Source organism: Siphateles boraxobius, unplaced genomic scaffold (genome assembly GCF_051911475.1).
Source record: "Siphateles boraxobius isolate OS27281-9 unplaced genomic scaffold, OSU_SipBor_1 65, whole genome shotgun sequence".
NCBI lineage: Eukaryota > Metazoa > Chordata > Actinopteri > Cypriniformes > Leuciscidae > Siphateles > Siphateles boraxobius.
The window spans coordinates 22709100-22731806 of record NW_027509192.1 but is presented as its reverse complement, the minus strand read 5'-3'; the positions used below and the strand labels follow the sequence as shown (position 1 = coordinate 22731806).

Here is a 22707-nt window from a genome sequence, read left to right as displayed (position 1 = left end):
TCCCCACCAGATTTCGCCATGAGTCATTTTGTACCCACCACTTTTTGAAACATTGAGGCACCACGGATGTACCTAATACATATAAATAAAACATATCCAGTTAACTAGCAGAGCATTAATTTAATTTGCTATTAAATAAGAGATCTAGCGCTAAAATGTGGTGTTTTTGAACTCAAGCTGCTGAGCGCTCGTTGCCGCGACAATCAGTGTCAGGCTGGCGCAGTCTTCACTCCGACGCGCGCTTCAATCTATCGCCGTTGTGGAGACTCTCTATTCATTCCGGTGAAATCTCAAAATAAAATCCACACAAACCAGCCCCTGTTTGATATAGACTGTAACCACTGATGAACATATTCAGTTTTGATGAGAGAAAAAAAAACTATACAACTATACATTCAATGCAGATTAGAACCCGTAACCTCTGACACGCTTGGCAAAAGATCAACCACTAGATCATTAAAGAACTCAAACAAAATGTGCAGATCGATTAATTTATTTACGGGTTGAGCAGAGAGAGGCTGCACAGTTTGACAAGTTTCAGTGACGTGCGGTCTGGGTAGGCAAACTAGGCACTACCCTGCCAAAATTGTTTTTTACTGTTTGTTCTTGTTTTTTATATATGCAATATGTGTGTTATTCCAATTGTTTAGACGTTATGATGACAAATGTGGCAGTTACGCATAATCAAATAAAAAACAAATGGTAGAATAAGAAGTGTTTTTACTGTCTACTAGCATTTTTCTTTTACTAGCATTTGTTTGTATGTGGCGCATGCGCACTTCGATCCTGTATTCTTCAACATGTACGGCAAAAAGCACAAAATCTGCTGTGCCTTTGGACGTAAATATGTTATGTCAGTTAGCCAATAATCATATTCGTTATGTATCAGACATGGACCAATTAAAATCAAGATATTACTGGACATTTGCGCAGCTAATGTCATTACACCACAGCTAGCCTACATAGTTAATCCCCGCCAAATTCAAAGTCAAAATGACAGCACCGGTGTGGCCGTGATCACGGAGTGAAGAAATTTTTCTTTCACAAAATCTGAGTTAATAGCAAGAGGGAGGTCTACGCCAGCCTTAGATGGACTCATGCAGCAAAAGGGCCTAAAAATTGCCCGATCGTTTCAAACAGACTGGAATGAAAGAAAAATTTAATATGTGATCGACGTCTTAACGAGAATGGCGGAATGGGCGGATGGATTTTACGAGAGACGAGAGTTGAAGAGATTTCCACGACGCATGCACGATAACTGAGAAGAGGACGTTCTTCTACTAGTACTTCTTGTTGTCTCTTCAACTCTCGTCTCAAGGCCCACAAGGAAGTAATGGAATAGTCGAATAAAGTCGTTATTTATGTGTTTTTTTTTCGCACAAAAAGTAGTCTCGTCACTTGATAAACTTATAGTTGAGCCACTGTAGGCACATGGAATATTTAAACATGTTCTTTAATGACTTTCTGGGCCGTCAAGTTTCATTCCCTTAGGCGGCCTATGTAGCAGGGATCCACCTATCAAAAATATCTTCATTTGTGTTCCGAAGATGAACGAAGGTCTTACGGGGTTGGTACAGCATGGGGGTGAGTAATCAATGACTTAATTTTCATTTTTGGGTGAACTAACCCTTTAAGACATCCTCGCACGTCATTGACAAGTTTGTACCCAGCACTTCTGAAAATGCACTTCCGAATGCGTCTTTGTCCCCACATTTCAAACCAAACTGACGCCCGTGAGCATTGGTGGAGATGATCGTGGAGTAGTAGCTACCTTGTTTGCATTATGCTTGCCTTAAATCTATTGCTGAATACGGGAATAGTTGTGATGTTGATGATGTTGATTGGATGCTTTCAAGTTGGTCAAAATTACTGATGTAGATTGGATGAATGCATGTTGTAAATTGAGTAGCCTACTTGGGCTTTCCTCTTCATAAAACGAAATTTTAGAGAAAAAGAGAAAAAAAATGAATGTTTCATTGTACCCACCACTTCTGAAAATGCACTTCCGAATGCGTCTCTGCCCCCCACATTTCAAACTAAACTGACGCCCGTGGTTTCAATCTATGTGTATATTGTTATTAATATTGTACACGCGTTCGAGGAGTGAGAAATCGCGTAAGCGAACTCACTGACTGAGCTGACTAAAGGCACAAGAGCCTTTCTCAGTTCAAATAAACTGCAGTCCATAATTTTATAATTGTTCCTGCAAAAACTATGAAAATCTCTTTTGCAGTACTACATTTTTAATATTATCAAATCCGCCTGTTAAAACGAAGAAATATTCTCAGAGCGTGAATAAAACTGGATGGATGATGTTCTCCATCTACAGTTAAAGGCCCGATCTTATATTATGATCGTTAGATAAACGATAACTCTTGGTTGAACATTGACCTAGCTAATCAGTGGAAACCTAAAACATTTAAATCAGAGAGCTATTGTGATTAAATTTTAATCTGCCTCTGAAGAAAGGGCTGAAGAAAGGGAGTTGTCTCCGCGTTGGTGGAAAACGTCTCGGATTATGACTATAACCCTTGTTCCCTGAGAAGGGAACGAGACACTGCGTCGAGAATCGACACTTTGGGGACGCTCCCTTAGCGTGCGCCTCTGAAGTAAGAATGAAACTAATCCAATCCTGATTGGTGTTGCGTCGTGATGTAACATGTGACGGCATAACCGGATGCATAGAAGTGACGCTGACACACACACACATCAGCTCCGCGATGAAGCAAGACGCTCTAAGGCCTCGAGGGGCGTGGCAGGACGACGCAGTGTCTCGTTCCCTTCTCAGGGAACAAGGGTTAAGTCATAACCCGAGACGTTCCCTTTCGAGGGAACTCAACACTGCGTCGAGAATAGACACTTTGGGGAACGAATGCCCACTAAGCCACGGACCGAAAACAGGCCTGCCCCGGAGTGAAACTGATTCAGGCACTCAGCTAGGACGAGAGCATGTGTGCGCCAAGCGTACTAGGGAGGTGCAGACTATAGAACCTAACAAAAGTGTGTGGGGTAGCCCAACCGGCTGCCTCACAGATCTCCTTGATGGGAATTAACTCCCGAAAGGAGGGCCCTAGAGGACGCCATGCCTCTAGTAGAATGAGCCCTAACGGCCAAAGGTGAAGGGAAATTCCGCACCTTGTAGGCCTACTTATGGTTTGTATAGCCGGGAGCCCCTAATAGGTGATCCAAAAAACACTACAGTAGGTCCGACCTCCTCCAAGAAGAGGACCTCTCAAGGTAATACTCGGAACTCTGACTGGCAGAGCAAGGAACCTCTCCTTTTCTGCCGACACATGAGGTGGTGGATGAAATGCTTGCAGGACCATGGACCTAGCCATGATAAATTGCACTTAAGGCACATAGCTGGGTCTCGGATGCAGGATGGCCTTAACTCCGCCGGGGGCACACCCCAAGCAAACTGGCGATAATGCCAGGGCTTGGAGATCTCCCAGTCTCTTTAAAGAAATAGCTAAGAGAAAGGCTATCTTGAACGTGAGGTCCTAGGCGAAGCGGACTGGAGGTATTCGAAGGGAGCCAGGGATAGCCCTTCGAGAACCACCGCCAGGTCCCAGGAAGGAACCCTGGACCTGACTGTCGGTCTCATCCTCCAATACCATGGAGAAATAGTATGACCAGTTGGTGCCTCCCTAAAGGCCCAACATTTAGTGGTGCATGGAACGCCGCAATGGCAGCCACGTACACCCTACGTGTGGAAGGGGAGAGATTCGCAGAGAAACAATCTTGAAGAAACTCCAGAACTGAAGCCATTGGGCAGTTAACTGGGTCTAACTCAAGTCCTCTACACCAAGTAGAAAAATATTTCACTTGAGGCCATATAATCTCCCAGTAGACGGAGCCCTAGAGATAAGTATGGTTTCGACCACCCCAGATGATAGACCAGCATCTAGGTACTGAGCCCCCTCAGAGGCCAGACCCACAATTTCCACAGCTCTGGATGAGGATGGAATATAGTGCCCTCCGCCTGAGACAACAGACCCTCTCCTCAGAGGAATCTGCCATGGCGGAGCTATCAGGGGAGAAATTAAGTCTGAAAACCATACTCGGGCTGGCCAAAACAGGGCTATCAGAAGAAGACTGATGCCCTCCTGACGGACCCTCTCCAGGACCCCCGGGAGCAGAGCGATCGGGGGGAAAAGCGTACAGGCGAAGCCTCGGCCAGGCCTGTACCATGGCATCCAACCCCAGCGGGGCTGGATGAGTGAGGGAGAACCAAAGTGGACAGTGGGATGGACGTCCCTCGAGACGCAAACAGATCCACTTCCACTGGTCCAAACCTCTGCCATATGAACTCCACCACCTCTGGATGGAGTCTCCATTCCCCGGGCCTCAGCCCCTGCCTCGACAGGGTGTCCGCTCCCTGATTCAGATCCCCCGGGACATATATTGCTCTTATAGATAATATTTTCCCTTGGGGCCATAAAATGATCTGATGCGCCAATCTGGATAGAGGGCGCGATCTGAGTGTCCTTTGTCGGTTTAGATAAGCTACCACTGAGACGTGGTAACCTTTGATGTCTGTGAGGAAGCTCCTCAGAGCCCTGAACACAGCCAACATCTCTAGGCAATTTATATGCCAAGAATGATGATGGTCCTACCACAGACCCCTGGCAAAGCGGCCGTCCGAGACCGCGCCCCAGCCAGCGAGGGAAGCGTCTGTCGAAACAGTTTCCCGGCGACATGACGCCCCTACCACTAGCCCTTGGGACAAGAACCAAGGTTTCTTCCATATTAATAGGGAACGAAGGCATCTGCGCGTAACCTTTATTATATGGAACGGATTCCCCTTGGGGAAAAAACCCTTGGCTTTGAGCCACCACTGAAGGGGCCTCATGTGAAACAGGCCCAAAGGAATTATGTTGGATGCCGCTGTTATGAGGCCCAGCAGTCTTTGAAATTGCTTTACAGTGATGGCCTGGCCTAGCTTTATCCCGGACACCATGGCCAGGATGGATTCGATACGAGCGGGAGACATACGTGCCCGCATCGTAACCGAATTCTATACCACGCCCAGAAGAGTAGTCTTCTGAGCTGGGTCCAACACATTTTTCTTAGTGTTGAGCCTCAACCCCCGGTTCTGAATGTGGCCAAGGACGACATCTCGATGCCGAACTTCCATTTCTCGAGACTGGGCCAATATGAGCCAGTCGCCGATGTAATTCAGTATACGGATGCCCTGAAGCCTCAGTGGAGCCAGAGCCGCATCCATACACTTTGTGAACGTGCGGGAGAGAGTGCTAGGCCGAACGGAAGAACCCGATATTGGTATGCTTCGCCCCCGAAAGCAACCTCAGGAACCTCCTGTGACATGGAAGGATGGAGACATTTTTTGAAATAAGAGTCTTTTAGATCCATCGTGACAAACCAGTCCTCGGATCTGATATGGCTCACGATAATGGGAATAGTAAGCATTTTGAACCTGAATCTCCTCAAAGAACGATTCAAGAGCCCCAGATCTAAAATTGGCCTCAGTCCGCCATCCTTCTTTGGAACTATAAAGTACCGGCTGTAAAACCCGGACTCCCTGTCTGGTAGGGGAACACATTCTATGGCCCCTTAATTCCAGTAGAGTATGTACCTCTTGTTCCATAACCCGAGCCTGTTCTGGAATCACTGCAGTCGGTACCACCCCAGCAAACTAGGGAGGTCGGGCACCGAACTGCAATCTGTACCCATAGAGATATATTCGGAAGGCGTTGCCATTCTTCTACAAAATCTACTAAGGGAACCAGCCCCTCGAGACTGGCCTCGGGTGTTTTCCGAGCACTATTCTCGACTTCCTGAAGCGGAGGACCGGCACGATAAAAGTCGATACAGATTTTGTGATCATAGTCGGTGCCCTGTTGCAAGCTTTTGGGGCGAACGCCACGGAGTGCGTTCGCTGGAAATCGATGTGGCCCGAAGCGTCAAAGACGGCGTGACAACATCTTCTACCCTAAGGGCACCTGCTGCTAGAACAACCTCGATTGTTCCACAGCGGGTTGGGGGGGGGCAGCCCTCAGAGGTCCTACAATTAGGACCTCTTCTCCTGAAGGACGGCCCTCAGGTCACCCTTCTGGCTGGAGGACTTCGGTTGAGAGTGCTTCCTCTGTTTGCCAAACTCCCGCAGGAGGGCCTCTAGAGGCAACGCTCTCTTTTTTTTTTTTTTTGGCTTCCTGAAACCTGTCAACGACTGTAGTGACAGCGTTGGAAAACAGGCCAGAAGGAGATAGCGGAGCGGCCAACAGGAAATATTTGCCTCACTTAGATCTTTAAGAAGATCGGCCTGGTACGCCTGCAAAATCGTCCTAGAGTGCAGGCACGCACCAGCCTGACCTTTTGTTTTCTAAATATTTTACCAAAGGAACCAGGCTCTCGAGCCTGGCTTCGGGTATTAATCGGGATTCGTTCTCGACCCCCTGAAGCGTGTTTCCGGAAGGGCTGGACCGAAAAAGATTCTCGATTGCATCTACGCTAATCTTAGTGTCTTTGTTTATCCCAAGGTTTTCCCGCAGCCTGCTGGATCCAGGCCGTTTCCAGATCTGACGAAGGACTTTCGCCTGGACCTGATGACAATGCAGTGCTGAAGTGCCAACTAGCCTCTCCCTATGGAGGATCCCTATACCACTCTACAGATAAAGCGTTGTGGAATTTTTCGGTTCGCGTACCTACCCAAAGTGATAAGATAAAATAAAAATTCTGCATCAAAATTTAGAGACAAGTAGTTTGTTTAGGCATGGTTTGTAAGGAATTACAAAACTGCGCACATATATTCAAACGCACATAACTATAGAATCAATTCTTAATGCGCATGTGAACGCCATCAGCGTCTATCACAGGTTCACGTTTAAAGTCTGTTTAGAGAGAACGGTGTCGTCTTAGCGGCCCCTAATTTAATAACAAATGATCATTTAGACGGAAGTGAATCAATCAAAACTAACTTTAGCTGGAAAAAACATTTTTCAAGAGCCACTATAAAAACCAAACCAATCTCTGTTACCTTAAATTATATCTTTATCTCTGTAAAGCTGCTTTGAAACAATCTACATTGTTAAAAGCGCTATATAAATGAGGATGACTTGACTTGACTTGATCTGTTACTCAGCATTTCCTTGATCTCCACGCTGTTTTCCAGAAGTTACAAGAGGCTGGTTTAACAATCAACCTCCGAAAAAGTAAGTCCTGCTTGCATGAAGTGACATTTCTAGGTCATCTGTTCAACATCCAAGGCATTTCAGCTGACCTTAGTAAAGTGGAAGCTATTCGTACCTATCCTGTGCCAAAAAATCTGAAGGAAGTCCAACGTTTTCTTGGACTAGCTGGGTGGTACCACAGATTTGTTCCCAACTTCTCTAGTATTGCTGAACTACTTAACTCCTTAAAGAAAAAAGGCTGAATTTTTCAGTGGACATTGCAGTGCCAACAGGCCTTTGAACAACTGAAAACATGTTTGATGACTCCACCCATCCTTGGCCATCCTGATTTAGAACATCCATTCATTGTGTACACGGATGCCAGTGAGACCGGACTGGGTGCCGTGCTGACCCAAAAGCGGAGACAAGGCGTAGAGGAGTTAATAGCTTATGCCAGTAGAACTCTTAATCCTGCCGAGACAAATTACTCCGCAACAGAGAAGGAGTGTATAGCCATAATATGGGCATTAGACAAGTGGCAGCACTACATGGATTAAAGAATGTTCACTGTCGTTACCGATCATTAGGCTTTGCAGTGGGTAATGAATTCACCCAAAATCACTAGCCATCTTATTCGATGGGCCCTGCAGTTACAAAAGTATGATTTCATTGTTGAGTACCGAAAGGGAAAGTTAAATGCAGCTCCAGATGCTCTGTCACGGATTATTCCACATACAAGTTGTAACTTGTATTCCAATCAGAAAGAGGACAACCCACTTCCAGTTACTGCAGAATTGATCTGGGAGGAACAGCACAATGACCCAGAAATAACAAAAATCTTCCAAATTTTGGCGGAGAACAATGACGACCAGCTAGTCAAATATGAAGTCATAGAAGATAAGATGTACCTTAAAACTCAGCTGTCTGAGAATCGGTTCCATTACCGTATTTTGTTCCCAAAGATCTTGTACCTCATATACTGGAACACTATCATTGTAGCCCTATAAGTGGTCATGTCGGGATCTATAAAACATACAAAAGAATTCAGGATGTGGCATTTTGGCCTGGGATGTGGTCCGAAATCATACAGTTTGTAAAAAGATCTGTAAAATGCCAAACCTTAAAGGCTGACCAACGGAAACCTGCTGGAAAGATGCAGAAAATTGTCAGCAACCAACCTAATCAAATGATGGGGGTGGACGTCATGGGACCCTTACCCCGTAGCACTAACCAAAACGAGTACCTTTTAGTGTTTGTTGATTACTTCACCCGCTGGGTAGAACTTTTCCCCATGCGTATAGCTACAGCCAAGACAGTCGCTACACTATTCAGAAAAAAGATCCTAACCAGATGGGGAGTCCCAGATTTTCTGGTGTCTGACAGGGGCACAACAGTTTGTGTCTGCAGTATTTCAAGAATTATGCGAAAACTGGAATGTAACACCAAAGCTGACTAACGCTTACCACCCGCAGACAAACATGACAGAGAGAGTCAATCGAACCCTTAAAAGTATGATTGCAGCCTACGTAGATGACAACCATAAGCATTGGAATCAATACCTACCCGAATTTAGGTTTGCCATCAACTCAGCAGTCCAAGAAACAACTGGAATGTCTGCTGCGGAACTTCAGTTGGGAAGGAAGTTACAAGGGCCGATGAACAAACTTCTGAAAGCTAAAAGTCATGATCTCTCCCCAGATGCACCCAACTATGAAGTAGTGTATCACGTGAGTCAACTGCAAGCAAAAGCAAGAGAGAACTGTAAGAAAGCACACCTAAGACAACTGAGAAACTACAATAAAAATTGACGGGATGTCTTATTCAAAGAAAAAGACAGAGTGTGGGTCCGACAGTTCCCACAATCCAGTGCAGAGAAAAACTTTACTGCTTAACTTGCACCGAAGTGGAAGGGACCCTACCGGGTAATACAACAAATGGGACCAGTAAATTACCAAGTAGCACTGGAATCTACAGGTGAAGACGTTCGCACTGTTCATGTCTGCAAGTTAAAACCCTGTTATCCAACTGCTACAGAATTGGAGACTCAAGAGAAACATGCGATTCTCGATCTCTTTAATGAATCTTCAAATGAAGAAGAGGAGTTCTTAGGATTTTAATGTTTGAACATCTTCATAGAGAACTATGAGATGTTTTGTTCAAGGGTAGGAGAGTGTGACGAAAATAAGTCTTGGCTTACTACACTGCCCAGTAGTTCTACAGAACTACACTGCCCAGAATGCAATGTGGTTATCAAGAGGTTACTGCGGAAGGAAGCAGCTTAATTAAGCAACAGGTGTGCAGGGTTAAAGTGGGGAAGTTCACAGAAAAAATCACAGAGTGAATGTGAACTGGACGTATTCGAGCTGCCTGGGGTTTTAACAAGCCTGAGTTAATCTCGTGAAGTATTTCGCTGGCTGCACTGTGGAAGAGTGTTGGGATTACCGTTGTCGCGATTCCTGAAGGACACTCCATCAGCTGTGTTTTGGCTGTGCATAAGCTGAGTAAAGCATTTGTTATGAGTTTCCATGTTAATGCCGCCGAAAAGGACGAACTCGATTGAAGATTGTTTTGTATTTGTTTTGTAGTGTTTAAGTATTTCGCTGGCTGCACTGTGAAAGAGGACCTGGATTGTCATTGTTGCTATTCCTGGAAGATGCTCGTTTTCAGAATTGCCTTGGCTGAGCGAGAGCTGATCGTGGCAGCGCCTGTGAGTTACTACTTTTCGTTGTAGACTGAGACACAAATCCAAGATACTGAGCATCTGACTCCAGGTAAGACTGCTGGAACAGTAAACTATTCACTCGCCCTCAACCCACAAAAAAGACTCTACAAATGGAGGACTCACACACATACACACACACACTTTCCTCAACTAACGACTGCTAACGTTAACTTCCCGCGGTCATTAATGAACTATGGTTAACGAATTGAACTATTTATTTTGTGATGTGAGTTGAACTATTCACTCGTCCTCAACCCACAAAAAAGACTCTACAAACGGAGAACACAAACACATACACGCACTTTCTTCAACTAACGAGTGCTAACGTTAACTTCCCGCGGTCATTCATGAACTATGGTTAACGAATTGAACTATTTATTTTGTGATGTGAGTTGAACTAACCACTTTATTATTTTTATTTTTGTGGACCTTTACGGGTGAAATTTTGTTAAATGCATTTACCTCAGTGGTTGATGAAATGTTTTGTTGATTGTCCAAGATGATTATGTATTTACTATAATTTTGTACACCCTGCTCTAAGCTTTGCGAATTATGGTAGCCTATGAGAATAGTTTTGTTTTGTCTGTGTTTTAGAAAGAGGCTTTTGAAAGAGGAAAAAAAAAGAGCTATACAACAAGGCTCAAATAAAGAATTCACTTTATGTTAATATGGTGTAATAGGTAGTTCTGTAACGAGTGATATATTCATTTCAAGATTACACCGTCACACCTCTCATTCACATATTTATAATTGTGACAGTTAGTGTGATTATATGTAAAAAAAAATTGTAAGATTATATAAGTAGACTTATATTCTAAAAAGGTTATATGAGTAAATATATTCAGGAAAAGGCCCCTTATATAAATTCAAAGAAATATAGAAAACCCCTCTAAATAACTCCCTACTCTATCCATGACTCTAATTGTTCTTAACTAATTTTATCCCCAAATCAAAATACACAGTGGGGCTATCTCCCTCTCTTATCAAAAACAGAGTCAAAAGTGTATTAAATTAGTTTTAATTGCATTAGTGCAAAATGCAGCCGCTAGAGTTCTTACTAGATCAAGAAAATATGATCATATAACACCTATTTTATCATCTCTACACTGTAATTGATACGTAACTTAATAGGTAATCAAAGTATTCCTACTGACCTATAAAGCCCTAAATGGTTTAGCTCCTGTGTATTTAACAGACCTTCTATCGCCATACAATCCATCGCGCTCTTTAAGATCACTAAATTCGAGGCTTCTGGTCATTCCTAGGATATCTAAGTCCACTAAAGGAGGGAGGGCGTTCTCACATTTAGCTCCTAAACTCTGGAATAGCCTTCCTGATATTGTTCGAGATTCAGACTCGCTGTCCCAGTTCAAAACTAGATTAAAGACGCATATCTTTAACCAAGCATTCACTTAATGCTTAACCTTTAATACTACTGCTGAATCAGTTCGAATGCATTAACATTATGAACATCAGCAATGCTAATTATTTCCCATCTGCCTTTCTGCTGTTATCTCGGGACGCTAGCGTTCGTCAGCTCCAGTTTGTATCCAGCCCCTCACGGAGACTTCAGATGCCCCAACGCCTGTGAAGAGACGACTCGACGCCTGTGAAGAGACGACTCAAAGCCGGCGATATGTTATGCCATAAATTACTACTTGATTAACTAACTGTATTTTTCTATGTACATTTCCGAAATGCACTTTCTGTAAAGCTGCTTTGAGACAATGTGTATTGTGAAAAGCGCTATACAAATAAATTTGAATTGAATTGAATTGAATTAAATCAAAAGTAATAAGGCACCCTTATTCCTTACTGTTTCATCCAAACCCCTTACAGAAGGTCATCCAGCTCGTCCAAGCCTGGGCCAATTGGATATACTCCTGAGTTGGTGCATCCAATGTCAATGCCTGACGGCTTCACTGACACATAGATCATTTGTTTTGCAGCTGCACTAGCCAGCATGGATCTGAGTAAAGGCACAACACAGCAGAACAACACAAAAACAACGGCAATAGTCACTGCTATTATTATTCCCACGTTAATGAGCCATTGTTTCCATGATCCAAATATGGAATCAAACCAGAATCCCAAGCTCTTGTCTCTACCCTCATTGGTAGCAACTTCCTGCCTTAATTATTTTATCTTCTTCATGGCCCTAGTAAATGATCCATCTGGGGCTGTGTTATTTGGGATGAAGGTACAAAAATCAGATCCAAACATTACACATACTCCTCCTTTTTCTGCCAATAACCAATTCAGGCCTTGTCTGTTTTGCCATGTCATTCTGCTAGTGTATTTTAGTTGGTGACCTAAGGCATCAAGTGCTTGATCTGTGTAGTTGATGAATCTCTGCTGATTGTAATATATGTAATTAATCCATTCCATATTCTTATTTGGCGTTATCCATACAAATATTGATTCAAGTCATGCTGCTGCCTCGTCTCTAGCTTTAAACATGTATCTTTTTCCTCTTACTAATTCGGTCATGTCTACATAATTTATCACTAGATGCTTAAAAGATCCTTCTGGAACTGGAATGGAGCCTATTGGGGTTGCTGTTCCTTTTCTGACATTATTTTTTGGATAAATTTCACATTCATGTAAAAAATTAATCTACCCTTGTTTGTAAGTATGGGGACCTTTTTATCTTCCTTAGAATCTCCCCCCTTTGCGCAGGAATCCAATCCGTTGCACATCTGGAATTAGAGTGAAAAGCAATGGGGTGGGGGCTATCATGTGGCCTTCATGTGATCTCCATTTGTTGTTAGAATCTCTTGTTGCCCCCCTTTGCTGCCATAAATATATCTCAGGTGGTGTTGCTTTGGACTGCATTTGGGCAATACTTTCTACGGTGGGGAGAGGCTGAATCAGGACTTAGGGTGCCATTACCGCTAATTGGCATCCAGAGGCTTGTTTTGCATGCATATCAGCCACATTGTTGCCTTTAATGACAAAGTCATTACCATCCTTATGGGCCTGTCATTTAATTATGGTCAACTTTTAGGAAACATCATAGCTGTAGTCAATTTAGTAATTTGGTCTCCATGTTGAATTGGGGTTTCATCACACTTTTTAAATCCTCTTTGCTTCCACACTGCACCAAATAGATGACATACGCCATGGGGTTATGCAGAGTCGGTATAAATGTTGGCTGCTTTGTTTTTAGCCAACATGCAAGCTTCAGTAAGTGCTTTAAGTTCAGCCAATTGTGCTGAGCAAGGTTGCTTACAATGTTGACTTAATACAGGAGTAAAATTGTCTCCATCTTTTTGTACAACAGCAAAACCAGCATGGTTACCTAAGTGGTCTCCAAAACATGAGCCATCAACAAAGTAGTCTACGTCTGCATCAACAATTGGTGTTGATTACAAATCTGGTCTCAGACGAGTAAATGCTAGAGAGACAGAAACACACTCATGAGGTGTACCTTCCCCCTCCAGCCGGACAAAATTCGCTGGATTAACTGTGGTACAATGCTTTACCGTGATATCAGTATAAATTGTCAATGTAGAATATGCTGAGCATCTGGCCTGTGTTAAAACAAATCGTCCTTGTTCTAATAAGTCAGCAGTCTTATGATGAACACGTGACGTGAGTGTTTAAATCCTTGGGACATTCTAGTCTATGTATACTGTATTCCTTGGTAAGTGAAGGAAAAAAGGTGTCTGCTTTCTTCCGCTAGTGGACCGCTGAATAATGCAGAACAGAGATCAATCACAGTGAAATAATTAGCAGCAGGTGGAACATTTGTCCATAGCGTATGCGGATTTTGAACCTCCGCTGGCCAATCTTCAACTACTTCATTAACTGCTCTTATGTCATGCACTAACCTCCATTTTGACTTGTTGGCTTTTTCAACCGGTAAAATTGGGGTATTGCAATAAAATCAGTACTCTTGCCACAACAAATCCATCAATTGTTTTCTTTATCCCTTCCACTCCTTCACATTTCAATGGGTATTGTTGCTTTCTTGGTAACTGAACTCCTGGTAACTACAATTCTAATGGGGTTCGCTGATCTAACTAGGCCTACATCTGTGTCATGTTTTGACCATAACTGTACAGGCACTTGTTTTTCCATCTCTTAGAAAAGTTCGTCCATTCTAGACTTCAATTTACTTGTCTCCACTGTCTCAACAATCAATTTTGGAGTCCCTACCACTTTAGTTGTGCAGAATATTTTAAGACATGTCGTATCTGATGTTTGAAAAATTAAAGGGTTATCACTGGCTTCCCAAAGTTTTCCCTCTGCCTTTATCATCATTGGGCCTAGATCTTTTGCCTGACTCCCCTCATTCAGAAATAATGTAACATGTGGGACTGAATCCTCTACTCTGAACCAAGTACTAGTGAATTCACACTGTTCAATTTGCAATGCTGCTCCCGCTGGTCCTACAATTATATAATTTGAAGTCAGACTCACAGTCTCCCCTTTAGTTCCTTCTAATCAATCTTTTTCCATTATTGGATCTCTAAGGGGATCATATCTCATTGTACAATGGAATTCGGTTTCTGAGGAAACTGGTTTCTGAAGTTGCTCTTTTATATACTGTATCTTCCCCATTTTTCAAGTGTATCCCCTACTACCCAATCTATATTCCCTATCCAGGATTTGTTTGTCTATTGTTCTTGTTGCTCAGCTCTACCCATTACTGTCATCTGTTTTATACCTGCATTTTCTATGTATATCCCTTCAGGAGAGCACCATATCTGTAATTTTAGTTTGCATACCGCATCCCTACCCAACAAGTTGACTGATGTTTGATCAGACACTAGGATAGGATTTTTTTATTTCAGAGTCTTTGACTTTTATGCTGACAGGGGCTGTCATTTGGATTACCTGCGTCAGTCCCGAAAATCGCACTGTCTTGACGTATTTTCCAGACCTGGGGAGGTAAGAGGCATAATTTTGGCTCAACCATGTGAATGTTGCCCCTGTGTCAAGCATAATGGGTATTATCTTGTCCTCTATTTTAACCCGCAGCATAGGTTCTTGGTCAGCATTGGCAGCTGAATCCTCCCCGTAGGATTCTCTGGGCACGCCTAGTAACCTTGGTCTGGGCCACGCCATGGGTTGACTGGCCCTGATACTTGGTGCTGCTGATTCAAGGGTCTCTGCTGCCAAGGTTGTTGCATCTGGCCTTGCATCTCATCTTGTGGCCATGGGTTCACTGGGCAATTTTGTCTTGTTGTTCAGGAAGATAGATCACGATGGGTACGTTGTGGTTGGCTGGCGTTATGGAGAGTGTTCTGACCCATGTTGGCTGGTGCTTGTTGTAGGACTTGAGTTGTCTGTTGCACAGCCTGTGGTTGTGGTATCTGGCTTGGTATGTTTACGGCAGCCATCACTGCAGACAGATCTTCAGTTTCTCTCATGGTAGCTTGAACTTTCTTTTTCTTATTCACTAGTTCATCCAGTTGTAGTTGGGTCAATCTTCTTTGAAGCTCTCTCTCTTGATTCTTCAGTCTCTGTTCGTTCTTCCTATACTGCTCCACTGCATCAGACACATGTTCACTGAATTCTCTTGATGTCTTTGAACTCAGTTCAACCCCATCTTCCAGCTTGGCTTTCACTGTAGGGGGCATGGCATCAATTATGGCTGATCTGAACAGTGCTGTTATTACTGGATCTCGCTCAGGGTCTCTCTCCAGCTCTTGCTTCCATTTTCTTGACTGTCGTTGAACATAGGTGACTAGGTTTTCTTCATATCCTATTGGTTCCCCTTTTAGCATCTTCGGATCCATCTGATTTTGATAATGCTCTCGAAGAGCCCGCCATATTGCAGCTCTATACTTGTCCAACGGTGTGGCATCCATCCTTGTTGAATCGACTGTAGCTCCAAGTCCAGAGGCTTTAAGGATTTCATTAGTCTTTGCACCTCCAACGCTCTTTGCCAGCAGGGCCTTGACATCTCCGATGGCTAGTATCTTTCCCATTGTCTCTTCTTCCAGCAGTCTGATCCATTTGCCAGCTCCTTCATGTAGTTCAGGGAGGCGGGCTATCAGTCCTTCCAGATCTTGTCCTGCCCATGGCACGTATTGATGTCCTTTGATCAGGATGGGGCATTGTAAGGGTTCTTCTTCCAGTTGTTCTTCTTCGTCTTTATATGTACTCAGTTTGCGTGCTGGTATCTTTCTCAAATTGTCTCCTCTCCTCCAGTGTGGTTCACTGCGGGTTACCTCTTTTCTTCCGACAGGAGGGTTCCAGACACATTCTTGTATTCTCTGTGAGGGCTGGCTGAATGAGATCTTCGTCTTTGATGTTCCCGAAGTCTCTGTTGGTCCCTTTCCAAGGAGTCTCTTAGGAGTCTTCGCATGGCTTCAGCTTCTTGGTCGATCTGTTCTTTAGTTATCCATATATCTCGTTCTATTTCTTCTCGGTCAAGTCTGGCTCGTTGTCTGTCAACCTCCACCTTCTTCCCCGTCTTTCCTCCGAGTTCCTGCAAAGCTTGACTTGCATGGAAATACGGGTTAGACAATGTAGGGCTTCCGTGAGCGTCAATCAGGTGTTTGAGGTCTAAGTCACTTCCCTGACTCCCCTCACGGCTCATAGCATCCCATCTTGATAAAATTAGAGGATCACTCATGTCTGCAGCCTCTGCTCCTCTACAGTGCTGTTTCACCTTTCTTTCTTCTTCCTTCCTGGCTTCCTCTTGTCTTTCTTCTTCATTCTCGTTTTCTAAATTCACTTTGCCTTTTATAGCCACTGTTCCAGTCACTAGTGGCAGTTGTTTACCAGTCAAATCATAGGGTGGTGCATAAGGGGGTGGGGTTTCTATCATATTATCCATCTTCCCTATTTTTTCCCTAATTCCCTTAAATGATTGGACTCCTACATCTCTAAATAAATTCAACACCTCTTGTTCCTTTTCCCGTTTTTCCTCTCTTTTCTTGCTTTTATCTTGGGCTTTGTGATTTTTTTTATCAGAGATCCCATTTCCCTACACATAGCCAAATCAAATGTTCCCTCTGCTGGCCACTTAGTATTTAATTTTTTGGTCCTTTTTCCCCACTTTTTTGACAAGTTTTTAATTGTATCCCTGCATATCGGATATTGTGATGCAAGCTGTTCTACGGGGGACTCTTCTTGAGGTGACACCGAAGCCATCGTTTCAGCACCTATTTATTTGTACCCCACTTAATTAGTTAAGGCGCAATTACTTAGTTCCCTTTCAAGGGAACTCGAGCTGCGTTTGAGACGCGGTGGGAACGCTCTGCGTGATTACGTCGTGAAGCACGTGTAAAATCAGTCCAATGGAAGCCCGCTACGACATAGGTAACGTCATAGACCAGGAAACTATAAAGCAACCCTGAAATCAGACCGCGATAGCTTCTGCACCTTCAGCAAGCGCTCTCTGTATATCTGTCCTTGTCTATTTATTGTTGTCTGTCAAGCCCAATATATCTATCATTATTATGGCGAGCAAGCAAGATTATAGACGGTGTGTTGTTCCCTGCCCTCGTTATATACGGGTGGGGACACACACATCAGCTTTGTGTTGCTTGTTTGGGAGTGGAGCATGCTCAGTCAGTCCTCGAGGGGGCTGCTTGTGAGCATTGTATGAGTCTATCTATGAAGACGCTCCGCTCTCGCCGATCGTTCTTTGAGGAGGACGGTACGGTTTGCGCTCCCCGCGCGGGTCCCGCTGTTGCCTAGACACGGCGGCGACTCGCATTTTGGGGTTCGAAATCGGATCTGACAGCGTGGGTTGGGACGGGCCCCGCCCTATCTCAGCTTTCACCTGCAGATCCAGTGTGCTGCGATTTCCAGTTCTGAGGAATTGGTATCGTTAGTGTTTTGTTAAGAAAAAGTGAACAAAACAAATAAAAATATTAAGAAAAATGCAGATGTTTGATTTTTCAATAAATAGGCAGCTCATAACTCTGTTGAATAAAGAGGAGCTTTTAAAAGCAGGCTTTTCTAATGCTGTTGCTAGTTAAATATTTACTGGACAGCTGAACATTATGAGAGTGAAAATAAAAAGAGTTTATTGGATGAAATATATCTAAAAAAACAGGAAAACTCTGTATCTCAGCCTCCTCGTCGGGGACTACTGGTTTTTCCCTATCTCCACACTGAGGTGTCGAGATTGTGGAATAAACCGGTTTCTATTTTATGTGTTTAATACCCAAATGTCTAACTAGAGTAATGTTATGGGTATTAAGTATCATGGTATGACAGTGCCTTGGATTATAGAGACGCTTGCGAGCTTTCTCTCTCCCGAGTCGGCGTCATAATTTTTAACCCCGACGTTACCCACCAGCCATCTTTAATAATAAATACATTTTATTAGGCAGTACTGGTGGGTAAAGTATTTAAGGACATAGATGAATGTGAGGATGTCAGCATTGACTCTATTCGAGAATATATATATATATATATATATATATATATGTTTATATGTATACGTTTTTCTGATATAAAAATAAAGAAAAAGAAAGATAAAAATGTCTGTTCTTCTGGACGCTCCGCTTTCAAGAAAACTAAACCTTTCAGCGGCGTTCCAGAGGTTTCTTCATCACCAATCTATGTTCCTTAAACTGGCATAGAGTACAAAGAAGAAGACCTGATGCCGAGGCTATCAGGCTTCTAAGGGTGGTCCCCTCCGGGGTAGGGACCGTTTTGAGAAATCGTTTCTCCTCGGCGCCCTCTGGGGTGCGACTCTCTGAGGCGGGTTGCAGCGCTGCCAGTTCGGTTGTTCCCTGCCGGTTTGCCGTTCAGGGCACCGAGGTGTCAGCGTCCCCATACGATCCTCCGAGGAGGGTCGTAGAGCAGTCAGTTCGGTCTCCCTGCCGGTTCGCCGTTTCAGGGTGCCGAGGTGCCTGCTTTTTCCTAGGATCCTCCGAGGAGGGTAGTAGGAACTAACCTAGTTAGAGGTAGGCAAGATCTGTGGACTGTCGTCATCTCTAATAAAGCTTAGACAAGAAGTCCTGTCGAGTAAAAAAAAAAAAAAAAAAAAACGTGTGTAATGCGGTGTAAAACTTCTTGACGTGTGTAATGCGGCAGGATGGTCCTCTCCGCATACATTTGTCAGGTTTTATAACCTTGACCTCTCCACTCCTGGGGCGAGGTTGCTTGCTTCTTAGTGTGCGTAGGACCTCACACAGAACGGCCATTTGTCACTATGGCGTAGTGGGTATAGGGTTCCCACCGCGTCTCAAACGGAGCTCGAGTTCCCTTGAAAGGGAACGTCTCAGGTTACGTATGTAACCCTGGTTCCCTGATAGGGAACGAGACGGTGCGTTTGCCTGCCATACTTCCTGCATGCCCTGATCGACTTGCTTCAGGTTTTTCAGAAGCTATCGCGGTCTGATTTCAGGGTTGCTTTATAGTTTCCTGGTCTATGACGTCACCTATGTCGTAGCGGGCTTCCATTGGACTGATTTTACACGTGCTTCACGACGTAATCACGCAGAGCGTTCCCACCGCGTCTCAAACGCAGCGTCTCGTTCCCTATCAGGGAACCAGGGTTACATACGTAACCTGAGACGTTTTCTGAACCCATCAGGTAATTGTGTAATTTCTTAAAATATTTCAAAATGGTTTGTATTGGTACCTTAGACAATGGCGTCGCGTCACTTCTTCTAGCTTGTTCTATGTACTGCGCTGCCAAATTATGTTCTCCCCCAGGTATATTAATTCAAAAGGCTATGTTTTAGTCAAACCACTGGCCTCGTGCAGTTATATCTCCCACCCTATACAGATAAGTAAGAGATGGAGTCAATTTCACCTCATTGCCCTCTCACATGGTTATTAATATGTTAAGTTCCTCTTTGGTGCAGATATCTAATATAAGGGGTTCAAATAAATCAAATAAAGTTTTTTTTCTTTTTTGTTTAAGAGCATCCTCCCTCTATTCCTTCTCTTGCCCTTCCTATTGGTCCAGAGCTGTGACATTCTCAGCTGTCACTGACATTTCGTCTGTCTCTCTCTGCTTCGTCCTATCTCTACCCACAGATGACTAATTCTGCTTGGATTATTTCTCAAAACTACCATTACCATCAATCTTGCCAGTGTCAAACTGTCCACTAACACCAGTCTAATATCTCTTGCCCTTCCAACCTCAAATATTATGTCACTTTCCCACTTCACTAGCCTTATGCATGAAACCACCATCATGTATACATTTTTCAGATAAGTTGCCACTCCTAATACTCTAAGCCAACGCTTCCATGCCTTCCTTTTCAGATACGGGATTAATATTGGGTCAATCTTTATTTCTAATGCAGTGAACTGTGAGTCCAAAAGGCTGTTTTTTGGAAGATTAAATTTGTTCAGGTGTGGTCTCAGGGTTTCAACAGTTATCGTTTTTTTAGTCACATTACGCCAATCCACTAAGGTCCATTCTTTCTGAAGCTGATCCAAGTTTGTAATCTTTGTAAATTTTTTAAAGAGCTCACTTTTCCCTTGGTCTGTTAACTCCTGTCTCTGCCCTTCGTTATCTATAAACTCACTTTCTAGCCAGAAGTGATTCTTAATGCCTTTGGTTAGCTTTAATGCCTGTTTAAAATCATCTTCATCCTTTCTTTCTCTGTATTCTCTTCTCCTCTGCCTCATAATGATCTCTCACTCTGGCCCACTTGTGTCCTTCTTTTATTTTTTTTTATTTTTTTATAAGATGTCAAAGAATAAAAAGCTCTCCTTCTCTGTCACTTCTCTCCCTCCTTATTTCTTTATCTCAACTCAGATACACTTAGTTTGTAAGTATATTCATTCACACACATACACATACTTTCACTCATTATTTGATATAATATACCAAATGCAAAAACAATGCTTCTTCACTCAGTTCTTGTCCAGCAAAAACTGTGTTTCTATATCTGGATCACAGCACTTACAGTCTGGCAAATGGCCAAACAGTCGACACAACCAATTTCTTGGAATATTTCTTGTTCTCTGATATTTATATCTTTGTACTTTTTGTTCACTAATTTGATTTTTATCATCCATTCAATTTTCCAAATAATTTCTGCTTTTTTATTTCATATTTATGGTGCTACTTTTAATTTATTTTATTATAATCACAATTTTGCTGTTGTTGCTGTCGTTCTCTCTATCTTAACTCAGTCTGTGTCTTATCAGTAGCTCAGGCGCTCTTTTGGCAGTGTGCCCAGTTTGACTGCAAGGCCACTCGGTCTGCTTCTACAGTCAGAAGGCACCCGTTCTCTCTATCTGGGGAATGTTTACCTATTCTCTTAACTTTTTCTTTAAATTAATCACCTGTTTTGATCAATATTTTTATTAAACTAATATATTTGTAATTCAACGTTCTCTCTTTTCTCTCTGCAGATCTTCCACTTTTTACGCTATCCCTCAGCCGGCCCACTTTTACACTTAACAACAGCCGTTCTTGTGATCTGCCCCCTATAGCCCTTCTTATAGGGTTTTTAACATTCACTCGGGTAAAACACAGCCCTTCTTGTGGTTTTACCCCCTGTAGCCCTTCTTACAGGTTATTTAACATTCACTCAGGTAAAACACAGCCCTTCTTGTGATTTTACCCCCTGTAGCCCTTCTTACAGGTTATTTAACATTCACTCAGGTAAAACACAGCCCTTCTTGTGATTTTACCCCCTGTAGCCCTTCTTACAGGTTATTTAACATTCACCCATGCACATGTATGCGTTTTTTCTTCTTCTGACCCAGAACCTATATTTTTCTTGCTTGCAATTTTGATCTATTCTTTTTTAGGTTCGTTTTACGGCAGGGTTCAATTTAACAGAATATGTTAAAATAGTTACCAACCAAGATGACTGCTCTGTCAGGGACCACACAAAACAAATTAAGAAAAAACTGCTTACCTTGTTATTTTGGTCGACCTTTTGATTCGTGTGGTCTCCGCCAGGGGCTGCCACCACGGTTGTTCCCCTCTCGAAGCTCCTGGCTGGCGCTCTCCAATTATGTCGTGGCAGATTCTCGTCTTCGGTCCAAATTTTCCAAGTCTGGTTCGGTTCTCAGAAGAAATCTTTCAGAGTCCAGGTTTCAGGTCTCAGAAGAAAATAACTTTATTGAGCAGTTCAACAAAGTGAGACGCTGGCCAGGCATCTGACTTCACAAGGGCCAGCGCTCAGGTCTTATTCCTTTTTCTTATCGTTAGGTGTCCAATTAGCGCTCATACAGTTATCTTTTTCTACTTGCTCCTCCTTGGCCTGTCGCCAAACTAACTTCAAACGATCAAACTAACTGTCACCATCAAAGCCAATACATCTCAAACTTATCTGTCTCACGCCCTTTTTTCTTGACCAAACTAACTTCAAACGATCAAACCTACTTTCACCATCATTTTGACAGAAAGTTTAACCGCAAGGGGCGGAACTAGATCAAAGGTCACCATCCATCATTTTGACAGAAAGTTTGACTGCATCAATGCCTTTTTCTTATTGGTGGCAAGACCTTAACGCATGCGCTTTTTAAAAAAAATGATTTCATACATGTTTTTTGGGTACTTTTCCACTCTCTTGTCGATGTCCTCATGTGCCCTGTGACCTAGTTTTTCTGCTTGGCATTACAGCATTCAGACTCATGTATAAGACATGTATGAGACAAATGAAATTCCCCAACACAGTAACCCCTGTTTGATATCATGACTTGTATTAACATTTTTCAAATTGTGTACAGTCCTTAAGGCATATTTATACGTATTTTTTCTGTGTATGACAAATAATTCGCGTCAGGGAGTGAGTGGTGCCAACTATACTTTGGGTGGGTGAGGAGATTACTTATAGAACATTAAAATGCCGTTTGGCTGAACTGTATATACCTTTTAAATTTGATCACAAAGAACATAATTGTTATTCTGCGTTTATTGCGAATTCCCTTTCAAAGAAAGTAATTTCACTCGGCGGCCTTAAT

At 43.1% G+C, this 22707-nt stretch overlaps 1 protein-coding gene across 2 annotated transcripts in view; it reads right to left on the bottom strand.

Moving 5' to 3' along the window:
* The window catches only part of LOC143721242 (uncharacterized), a 44785-nt gene extending 22374 nt beyond the window's left edge, over positions 1-22411 (bottom strand). For both annotated transcript variants that reach the window (XM_077211527.1, XM_077211528.1), the window contains exon 1: positions 21657-22411. The gene's annotated coding sequence lies outside the window, so the exon portion shown is untranslated. The remainder of the gene's footprint in view (positions 1-21656) is intronic.
* Positions 22412-22707: the final 296 nt, after the last annotated feature.